A 7,946-nucleotide genomic window follows, 5' to 3' on the forward strand; every position below is an offset into this window, starting at 1 on the left:
ATGCTTAGAGCCAATGTGAACCATTTCTTGATTGAACTCCTTGCATTGAGGGTCTAAAACCCTATATATAAGCTTGATAGAGCATGGGTGAACACACACACTACCTACAAAAGTAACAAACTATACATTGACATATTTTTGGTATTTTGGTTAGTAAATAATGAAAAACAAAGTATGATACAATCAAAAATATGGTTGGTGATCTCTCCCAATGCAAACCCAATGAATGAAGGGTAAAGAGGATGCCAAGGTGTGATCTCAATGCTAATGCATATGATGAGATAACATGAGGGACCTTAGGGTCAAAGTTTGGGGTCTTACAGCTGTCCATATTTAAGGAAATTCTAGCTGAGGAGGCGAAGGTTAAAATCTTTGTATCGACTCAGTAGAATGGGCTTAAATAATAACATATAGAAATAAATTTTGGTCCCTAAGAGACCTCATGATGCATATGTATGAATGTTAAAAATAATCTCTGTGGGGAAAATATTACCACAAAGGAAAAGAATCCAGAGAGACTTAAAGTCCACATGAGTATAACGCATTCCATAAGGAAAACTCACTAGGGGGACAAAGACTCTGGGGAAAAAGTTGTGCGCAGGCCAGACTACGACTTAGAAACTGTTAGGGATATGAGGGTAATTCCATGAAAATAAATCAATGGAAAGACTCAGCCAGGGATAAAGGGAAAATTTGCAGGGGAAGTGGGTAAATCAGAATAAAACTGAAATACTCGAACCAAACAGGGGATTGGCGATTTCACTGAGGAAATGCGCACTCAAACTCGACTGGGGAAGAATGCACTTCAACACAGGAGTACTAAAAGTATATTATCCATTACCAGTTACTAGGTAGAAGGATAACATAATCTGACAGAGAGACATCCGTTACCGGTTAGGGTAAACATATCAAGGATGACTCGCTGAGGAAATAAGTTATGTTCATCACCAGCTACTGGGTAAGAACAACCTGCTAGGGAAAATATCAAATATGATTTACAACTATCGGTTACTGGGCAGGATACCAAAGAAAGAGAATAATCTGTCACTAGTTAAAGTGAACATATCAATGATAGACTCAAAGGGAAGAATATCTATCATCGGTTAGGATGAACATATCAAGGATAGACTGTCGGTAAAAAGTAGGAATTATATCTATCAGTTACTGGATAGAATACCGAAAAGATAATATCTGTCACCGGTTAGGATGAATATATCAATGATAGACTCAGAGGGGAAATCAGGATTTACAACTATCAGTTACTGGGCAGAAGACCTCAAAGAGAAGAAAATTTGTCATCGGTTAGGATGAACATATCAAGGATTAACTCTCTGGGAAAATAAAATAGGGATTATAACTACCTTTTTACTGGGTAGAAAACTACAAAGAGGAGAAAATATGTCATCGGTTAGGATGAACATACCAAGGATTAACTCTCTAGGAAAAGTAAAACAAATCCGCTGGGAAAAAATGAGGAAGTAGATTACTTTTACCAGGTAATGGGTAAGAGTAAGGTACTCGTAAATCGAGAAGAATACTACCAGTTACTGGATAATAGACTTTCGAGGAACCAAAGCATCTATTTAGGTAAGAACTAGAAAGAAACGGTCAAACAACGACTCGACCCGGTAAGGATATAACTCCGGGGGCGTGGTTCCATCCAGATAATCATCTGGGGAGGAAGCTGAAATAACAGTCATCCACGAGGAAATAACTCAGTGGGGAATGAAAAAGGTTAAGTTCTTTCTTCTTAAGGGGCTGACACTCTACAATTAAGGGAGGACAGATGCGCCAAATATGCATGGGGAAGAATGACGTCACCATGGCAGAGGATCAGAAAAATAAGGAATAAAAAATGTGATAATAATGCATAATGAAATATCTGATGTATGAATGTATATGTATATGTATATGTGATTGATGATTATGCTGACAAAACAATCACAAAGGATACAGATGTCACTGATCTGAATCATCGGTACAACACTCGGCTAGTCTCGACAGGAGAACATAAATCATCCACCTCTGAACATCTCAAATCCTGCTGACGAAGGAGAAAAGATTTGCTGAGGATCTGATTCACCAACTCTGCAGGGAATTTTAGGCCAAAGGACCAAAAATACTGCTCAAGAAAGTGTTGGCAGAGATCAAGAGTGAACTCCGCTGGCGACCTGAGGGGAACAAAATCATGTGTTGGATCTATGCAAACCGTTGAGAATATGCGCCTACAACTCAGTTGGGGAGGCGATTATGAAACTCGGCTGAAGAAACTGAATTGACGTTGGGGAGGGAAAAGTGATCAAACCAACTGCTTGGGGAAGACCGACAATGTTCCGCACTTTCAAGACTTACCTGTTCTCAGACTGCTGTTGATATTCCTTACTGAAATCGATTGCTTTTAAAAAGTAATTGCTTTTATTATTTTAAGAAAAAAGTGATTTTGATTTTTATTGATTTAAATCTTTCAAAATTATCATCATAAAAATTCAATTCTATTTGAATGCCAAGGTCAGCACCTTATGGGCAAAGAATAAAATATGCCACAGTCTGAACTGTATAGGCAATGCATGGGGCAATTGATTAAGAAATGGGTATGTGACCCTAAGATAATGATCCCAAAAGATGTATGAACATCGAGGAGGAAAGTTTGTTACTGAGTTCAAGAGGAGAGTAATGGTACTTCACTGTTGAAGAAAGGATTGATGTACAATGATGCTTCACTATTGAAGTGTTGAATGATTGGTGCTTTATTGAAGATGACTTGTCAATTATATTATTCAAACTGCACTAAAGTCTATGAACAAAGGCTAATACTTTGAGTAACTTGGTCATTCGTCCCGTACCCGAAGATATTCTAGACAAGGATATGAATTCTCCACTCTCATCATTCTTTGTTACTTAAGGTTCATGGCGTGCAACTCGAATCAGAATTGACAAGTTGCTGATAGGAGATCCTGAGTGTTGATCTTATTGTAGAGGAAGATTTGACAATCATATCATTCAAATTATGCTAAAGTCTATGAATAGAGGTGAATACAATGAGAAACTGTGTCATTCATCTCGTACCTAAAGGTATTCAGAATGAGTTAATGAAGTTCTTAACTCTCATTCATTCTCTATTTCTTAAGGCTCGTGCCACACAATCTGAATGATGATTGACAAGTGTTGGCCTTTGTTGTGCTTGAGGAATAGTCCATTTTGTCAACTATGCTTAATTGATGTTGACTTCGAAGTCTTGATCCTGGATTTGAACCTTGAGGTCTTGAGCTTCTGAGATTCAGCATATCCACTACAACTTGAATACGATGGACTTGTCATATCAAGTGATCAAGGGTCTTTTGATAATTTGAATATGCTTGGGGATTACAACACAATACAAAGGATTTGGTTGACCAAAGTGACCTTTGGTCCATACTAATCAGTTGGATTGAAAATAATAGTTGACCTAGGTACACAATAAACTTATTGAATTAATCAACTAAATAAAACCAGACAAATCTAATTAAAGCCCTAAGCTAAGGGATCATGCATAAAATCAAGATTTCTAAGCCCTTAAGGCAAAATGGTCAATATGTCAAGACTAGATTAAATGGAAAATATAATCAAGATTATTAAGTAAGATCCACTAATCAATAAAATATGGATACATGATGAAAGTGGAATTAGGTCATTAATAAAATCCCTACAATTTCTAAGCTTTTAATCGATTGGTTAATTATCATTAGTTAATTAAATCACAATTAATCAACTAATTAGCTTAAATCACAAATAATTTTAACTAACCTAATAGTCACTAACCTTAATCAACCTAAAATCTAATTAATTAAGTCAAGCTAATTTACTTGAATTAACTCTAAATTCTAAAATTAATCAAGCAACTGGTGGTGTATACAGAAAGTTTGGGCCTCAAGCCCAAACTACACCTGAGCCTGAGCCCAAACAACCGGATCCAAGTAAGCCCAAACAACTGGATCCAGGTCAATCCAATGCTACAAGCTGAATCACGCGAAGATCAGAAGAACAAAGCTAAAATGGAAAAGTGATCGAAACAAAGAAAAACGCTTATCTACATAGCGGTAACGTCGTCGCCTCTCTACGTCTCAATGCGACTTCATCAATTCCTACGTCACATTTTTCACCGTGGTTCACGTTTCAGAATGATTCTGGAATTGCGTTAGCATCGTTGTATCTCACGTGCATTTGCAGAGTGAATCGCGTCCAGAAATCCATCTTCTTCGCTCATGGATCTGCGCCTCTATGAGTTCATCGGCATTATGTGAATCAAATCAATCGATTCAAACAACAATACTCAACATGGATTGACTCAAACTTACCGGTTTCGACGCGGCGGCAAAAATAGGTACGAGTTCTTTCTCCTTCCTATGCTTCCGAATCAATCCTCTTCTTCTTCTCTTCTATGTTTGCGTTCTTGCTGGTCTTCCTCTGCGTTATGGTTGTGTGAAATCGAGAGCGAGGTAGAGAGAATTGAGGTCGTGAAGAGTGAAAGTTCATCCAAATCTGAAAATGCAGTGAAGAATTCAGAGAGAGCTTTGTGAGAAATCGGAGAGGGAAGAGTGAAACTTAAATACTGAATATGAGAGTTTTGAGTCTGAGAATCGAAGAGCAAAAGCGTGAGTTTCTGAAAAGTGAACCTCTCCCCTGAAAATTGCAGGGAGATGCTTATATATAATCTTAGAGTCTGTTAGAAATTTAAGTGAAATGCCTCTGAAATTCATCCCCAAACTCCCTTTAAATCAGAAAATCGGTTAGAGGGAGTTAGTTAAGTGAGAATTAGTCATAGTTGAGTTTGGGATGTGAAATTGGTTAGGCTGAAATTCTGTTAGAAAGGACTTGTGCAAGTTCGATTGAAATTCTGTTAACCAACAAAATGCGTTTTAGTAATTTTCTGATATTAAACCTGTTAGAATTTGCATAAAATTAATGGCATTCCTGCTAAATGAAAATGCAATGCCATGTTGTAAGTTTTTCTAGTCTTAATCAGCATGACATCCGCCCGATTTTAGTCTAAAATTTTGTTTGTTATTAGTTGATTTTTTTGCAATTAGTAGGATGAAGATAGAACTGTTAAGGTGAAACCAGTATTGTCATGAAAATCAAGTGTAATTGTGATAATCAGATTGAAGTTAGTGTTTGATAATCGATACATTGTTAGGGTTATGTTCATTGTGAAATCCTATTAACTCTAGATGTTAATTCAGAATCATGATCTGTTAGTGAAATGAAATGTAATGTCAGTACTTAGTGAAACCATTTTGTTAACTGAGCTGCAATTAGTTAACTCTTATTCTGTTATGCATTTTACAGGTTTTAACTAAGCTTCTTCTCTTAAATAAAATTATGCAGGTGGATGAATGAAAATGCATAGTTCCCTGTGTTTTCGCCAAGATCCTGTATAGATAAATTTCCTAATGTCCCTGTATTAGTTATGGAAGCCAACATCTCAGAGGTTTGATGAATCATGTTCGCACTACCAAACTTTGATCCATCACCCGTCACAAGAACAAGACTCATGTACAACAACTGTGGACATCAATGCTTCGTCATTATAACTAGTTATAGCTTCATTAGAAACAAGACTCTAGGGCTATGAAGTATCGAGTTTATGATGGTAATGTTTGAAATTGACTTTTATGGTGATTTGTACATGGAATGTGTTTGTATCGTGCATGGTTTGAAAGTGTATTAGTTCATAGTTTACGAAAGAAAATGGTTTATGGTTTATGAAGTGAAAATAGTTAATGGTTTATGAAATGAATTATCGGATTGTCATAAAACATGAAATATATTGAATGTTCGTATTGTAATAGTGTGAAATGGCATGGTTGATTTAATGCATATTGATTGAGATATTTGGATTAATGAAAAGTTGATTAGTGTATGGAACATTAAATTGAATTGAATATTATATGGAAAGTTTGAATGTGGAAAATTGTAGTTAATTTGTTAATTAAAAATGTTTGGAAAATTGTTATGGAAAATAATTTTGAAATGAGCTTAAATACTATCTTAAATGTTCACCTTAAATGGTCAAGATTAAAATTTAAAATTTAGTTGAACTTAGAATTAATGGAAAGATTAATGTTTAAGAAATTCCAAGGTATAATTTGAATTAGATGTAAATGATCAATGTCATATGGGCCTATGAAATGGATGATTGACGTGGATCTTGAATTAGGGACTTCACATGTAATGCAAACAAAGCATGATTAACATGAAACAAAGGCTAATGTTTAATCCGCAATCAATCAAGACATATGGACCAACGCATTTGCAAATACCAAAAGACCTAAGTTAATGGCCTAGGCAAATGTTTGAATTAGATAAAATATTAACCATCTAGGCATGCGGATGATGGATGATGGATGATATGATAGACAAACATCTCTCCCCATGAATTAGGGTTTCTAATGAGGACCAAATAACAAGTCAAGCCACAAGGTACATTAAGATCACACCTTCCCTGATTAGGGTTTTAAGCTCAAAGCAAGACCAACAGATAAATCACCCATGGTGAGCACCCAAAATTAGGGTTTTAAGGATCAGAAGATCCATCCAGGATAAGAGCCAAGTAAACTAGGGTTTAAACATGAATGAAAGATCAAGATGTAATCCCACAAGGTCAAGTAGACCAAATTTTGTTATTCACAAGAATTTAATCCATAATGTTTTTGAGAATGTGTTAATATGAATGCACGATGCACATGAATTAGTGCAGATGAATCTTAAGTCCAAGATTAGATGAAAAATGAAAAGGGAGGACAAATTTTGGGGTATGACAGGTACATCAGAACAATACAAATTACAAACAATACGGACCAAAAACATCAAGTCCTAAAAACCCTAATTCCTAAAATATAATCAAATTATCAATGAGGTTATAAAACTTCATATAATTATCAATCAGATTAATCATTAAGACCTAATTCTAACCTATATAAACCTAGGACTAAAATAGAATTGAGAAAAAAAAAAGAGAATTAAAAAACCCAAAAGCTTTTGTCTCTGCGAATCCAACCCCCCACTAGAGCTCCTTTGAATCTTGATACTTAGGGTTTTACATTGAAACCATGAGTTATCCGAGCTTGAATTTACAGCAGAGTTCCATTTGGACCTCGCACCTGCAAAAGAAAGAGGATGTGATTAGAGGGAGAGCAAGGAGATTAAGAGCAAGAATCAGATACCAAAATCAAAGCAAGGAAGGGGACTCATCTTAATTAGGTCATGACAGGGAAGGTAAGGTTTTTTTTCTGACTTAATGAATATACCATTGTGTGTTTAGAAGTTGGCTTAGCATTTGATATTTTGTTGTGTGATTTTGTTGTTAGAAGGTTTGATTGGGGTTCAGAGTAGGCTAATCTTTGGATCAACCAAGATTTAGGGTTGATCTGGGTAGGTTTAGAGCATTTCCGGGTTTAAGTTAGGGTTAGGGTTCTTAAGGTTCACCCGATGTACCCTAGGGTTCATAGTTTAAGGGTTTTGGGGTAGGGTTCATGTTGAACCCAAGTTAGGGTTCGAGGTTAGGGTTGAAGGTTTGAAGGGTTTTTGGGTTGAGTTTGAATGTTTGAAGATCCTAGTAGAAGTTTAACCAGAGATCTGGGCTAGACGGGTTTTAGGACGGTGGATAACAATGTCTAGGTTGGTGTTCATCATTTGGATGAACACCGATTGAAGGGTCGTAGGTTCCGGTTGAAGCTCAACCGAAAACTTGGGGTTATAGTGGTTTGGATGGTGGTATCTGGGTTTAAGGATGGGCGAAGTAGAAGAGAGGTAGAGAAGTTTAGAGAGAGATCAGAGAGCGAGAACGAGTAGAGAGAGAAGAGAAAGGAAGAAATGAAGTTCGCTGAAGGAGGTTTCTTTAAATACCACCCCCCCCCCCCCCCCCCCACACACACACACATACACACACATTTGTGCCCATGTCATGC

At 36.5% G+C, this 7,946-nt stretch overlaps 1 long non-coding RNA gene across 1 annotated transcript; it reads left to right on the forward strand.

Moving 5' to 3' along the window:
- Positions 1-3,998: 3,998 nt before the first annotated feature.
- Positions 3,999-5,827, forward strand: LOC127132506 (uncharacterized). Its single transcript, XR_007806744.1, has 2 exons — positions 3,999-4,360; positions 5,365-5,827. It is a non-coding gene; the product is annotated as an uncharacterized LOC127132506 (long non-coding RNA).
- Positions 5,828-7,946: the final 2,119 nt, after the last annotated feature.

Source organism: Lathyrus oleraceus, chromosome 3 (assembly GCF_024323335.1).
Source record: "Lathyrus oleraceus cultivar Zhongwan6 chromosome 3, CAAS_Psat_ZW6_1.0, whole genome shotgun sequence".
Classification (NCBI taxonomy): domain Eukaryota; kingdom Viridiplantae; phylum Streptophyta; class Magnoliopsida; order Fabales; family Fabaceae; genus Lathyrus; species Lathyrus oleraceus.